The sequence below is a fragment of the Cygnus olor genome, chromosome 10 (genome assembly GCF_009769625.2).
Source record: "Cygnus olor isolate bCygOlo1 chromosome 10, bCygOlo1.pri.v2, whole genome shotgun sequence".
In the NCBI taxonomy this organism is placed as follows: Eukaryota; Metazoa; Chordata; class Aves; order Anseriformes; family Anatidae; genus Cygnus; species Cygnus olor.
The window spans coordinates 16989970-16993851 of record NC_049178.1 but is presented as its reverse complement, the minus strand read 5'-3'; positions in this window follow the sequence as shown (position 1 = coordinate 16993851).

Here is a 3882-nt window from a genome sequence, read left to right as displayed (position 1 = left end):
TCTTTCTTTCACGCTGAACAGATTTATCCACGATAAGAGACCCTGCTGCTGACTTATTAATTTGCAGTGAGCTGCGGTATTAAAAGCTACTGAGATTTTCTACTGTTTTTCACATGCATGCCTAAAAAAAGTTGCGCATGGCCAACTTGGAAGCTGAACGTGCAATTCCAAACCCGTAGCCGATAGCGATCTCATGCTAAAAGCAGCCTGCCCTGCTCCACGCAGCACATTGCCAGTGGTTCCTCCAATTTGAGGGCTGTTTGTCCTGGGTGGCGGCGGCGATTTGTATCGCAACAGCACTTAGGGAGCGTGGCCACGGTTGCATTCAGCTCTGCAGTCGCTTGTTGCGAGGCAGTGCCCTCCCTCGTATTTAAGCACCTGGCTCCCGCTGAAGCGTGTATTTGGCCAGCACCGCTGGAGCAGGCACCGGGGCTCCAGGAGGAGCGGAGGGCGCGCAGTGAGTTGGGGAAGGCTGCGCGGAAAGTGCTGCGAGAGCCGGGCTGCCTTGCTGGGGGGCTGCTGCAACGCAGCTTTGCTCTCAGCACAGCCTCATCTCGCACTTTTTCCATCGCAAGCGCATTTCCGAGCGCGCTCATTTATTGATAGCGAGCGGGACCGTGGCGCACGGTGACACGAGCAGGGGGAGGCGGCGGCCCGGCCCCTCTGCCCCCCGCTCAAGTTGCGGCCGTCTCCAAAAGATGCTGCCAACTCCGGGCAGGCTGCGAGCTGAAGCGACGTCTCCTTCCCCATCCCTCGGCTGAGCAGAGCCCGGCGCCGGAGCTGGAACAAGGTCAGGGCTCGGCGAGGATCCGCCGGGGGGGGTGGGACCCGGGCAGCAGGGGAGAAGCGGAGGGAGGCAGGGGGGAGAGAAGCCGGGGCAGCGCCACCCGGCTCTGGAGAGGAGAGAGGGGAGGGGAGGGCACCGAGGAGCTGGTGCGGAGCCGGTGCGGAGCATCCTCCCCGCAGCCCGGGAGGGGAGGCGGCCGCGCTGCCCCGCTGGATGCGGCCCCCCCGGGTAAGCGGCGCCGGGGGCAGAGCGGGGAGGGGATTGGGGGGTGCTGGTGGTGGTGGCTGGGGGGCGGCAGAGCTCAGCCCCCCGGGAACTTGCGGTGGCCGAAGCCGCTCCCCGGCTGCCTGGGGCCGGCTGGGTGCCGCCGCTGTCAGCCGAGCCCGGGGCGAGTCCGGCGGCTGGGCAGGAGCCGGCTCCGGCACCGCGATGGGGGGAGCCGGGCTGCACCGCTCCCGGGGCTCGGGAGAGGCTCCAGTGCCCGTTTGTACCCGCGTCCGGTAATTAATTCGCTGCCGTAGTTACTCCAGCGAGTCGGGGCATTCAGATGGCATGAGCAATCGGACGAGCTCGCTTGCAGATATCACTTCCCCCCCACCCCCCTTTATAAATGTTTTTAATTTCAGCTACCAATTTTACAGCTTCTGAAATACTTCCATTTCCCACATCAGGTGGTTTCTCGCTGCTGGCACTTTTACCTTTCTGAGTGGGAGATGTTGAAGATTTACTTTCTTTAAAATAGAGCAGTAACAATGCCCACTTCTTTCAGTGAGACATGCGTTATTTCCTGACCCCACCAACTTCACTTGGACAATAGAAGCTGGAAATAATCATTGCAGAGATGCTGCTTTCCCTCTTTCAACAAGTTGCATTATTCCCTGCTCCAGTAATTTCCTCTAAGACTCCCGTTCGTCATCGTTATGTAGATGGTGTGTGAGATGCGTGATGTTCAACCTGCAGTCACTGGGGATTAATGCCTGGGCATGACATCATCGACAGCCAATGAGGCGGTGGGTTTGGACCCAAACTGACCCAAACTGTCTTCAAACTGACACGGTGGTGCTGCCCTGCTCCGAGGGAACAGCCCAAGTTTGGCCAACGGGGCTGGTTTCCGAGCACGGGCTCCTTGCGCTGCCCCCTCTGGGATAGGCAGGGCTCGTTAAACAGCCCCGTGTGTGCGGTTAGTCTGGTGGGTCAAGGATTTCATTTCTTGGCGGAGGACATATCACTTTGCTGATATCAATAGTTATGGTGTGACCGAGCTGGCTGTTGGCAGCGTATAAGCAGCCAAAGTCTTCTCAGCCCCTGTGGCAGGAAGGCTGCCTGAACAGCGTGCTGGAGCACAGCGGCTTTACCTGTGCTAAACGCCTCCCTTTCCTCACCGCTTAGAGCTGCTCACCTGGAGGTAGGCACGGACTCAGTGTCGGAGGAGTTGTAGGGAAACGGTACAGGCAGGTGGGTGCTGCTGCAGCTCCCCAGGCAGGACAGCGTGTGTCCCCTGCCTGCTGATCTTTGATGTGCTCTTACCTCCACCCCAGGACCTCGGCGCCTCCATGCCACCAAGGTCCAGCAGCTCTGAAGCCCTCGGCCTCTGTCCCTGCTACGTTGCTGTAGGGCTACTTAAAACTCAGCTGCCTTGGGTAGTTTTTGCAGGATCACAGCAGGTGTTACTAAGCACGGCCTGCCTCCAGAAATGGACATTTCTGCTTCCTTAACCATCATCGTTTCACAGCAGATTTGTTCAAGTCCCCGCAGGTCAGCTGGGGGCTTCAGCGCAGACTGCCCGAGACCCTTTGTGTCAGGATCACCAAGATTTGCACACAAATCATGTGTGCCGGTTTAAATGTCTTCTTCAGGTTCGCTGGACTTCTTACTGTTGAACGTAAATTTTTGGTCCAGAGCCATTGCTAAAGTCTTAATATTTTTTTTGATAGTTTATAAGCAGGTGCAGGTGAACTCCCCTACCATTGCCTCTGCACCGAGAGCCATTTATATCGAGGGAACCACGCAGGATATTAGCAGTATGGCCGGCAAGCCTCAGAGGTGTGTGCAGTTCTTACGCCTTCAATACCAATAAAACATGACAGGATACATCTAATGAATTACCTTTAAATTAGAAAGCAGTAAACAAGCCATTATTGGATTAGGGGAATATTAAAATTAGAAAAATGTTAGTGTCTTTTGATATCCCGTGGCACATTTTTACTGGCTAGGAAATGACATGGGTTACTGCAGAGAGAGAGGGTCTCTAGAGAACTGTAATGATTTTCATCTGTGTGAAATAGATTTTTTTTTTGTTAATGCTATTACTTACAGCATCATCTAAACATAAGATGGTAGCAGATTTTTTTTTCCTTCTACTTTCACACTAATGTTTGCTATTGTTTTTCTGAGTGACTTAGTGCTTGTGGAAGGTGTAGATTTGATGTACTCTGTTAGCTAAAAGCTCCTAATTATACAAGAAAAACACATGCAAAACAATACAAGAGGCTTAGTGATAGATTTCAGTCCAACACTGAAGAGCTTTTCTGCCTTGCCAAGGTGCAGAGATCATAGCTTGGGTTCATGCCCACGTATTCCATGTCATCCTTGCTCAGCTACCTAGAAGGCTGCCCCAGCTCTGGTTTATGATTTAAATTGCATGAAAAGATTCCTACTGGCTTCATTGGGATTTACATCTACTCCTAAGAACTAGATTAAATCCACCGGCTCTCCCAGTCATACGTCTCGCCATGCAAGAGCTCCCTGGAATTGCCTCCCAGATGTGACTGCTCTGGATTGGATCTGAATTGGCAACTGGCTGGAGGTACTTGTGCAGAGCAGCTCTTGATCTCCCCATGCCAACCTTTTATTAATCCGGGGCCAACACCTGCTGTCCTTTCTCCGGCAAGATGCCCAACTAAGGACTGGGCTTTGAATGAAAAGGGCAAAATCTGGCCAGCACGGCTCAAGTGGTAGAAAAAAATGTATATTTAAGAGGTAAATACTAAAATATTTGGTGGAAACTCATTAATTATCAGGTTCATCGAGAATAAAACTTCTTGTGAAATCTTGAAATTACTGTGATCCTGCAATACCAGGTAACTCTGGCCAAT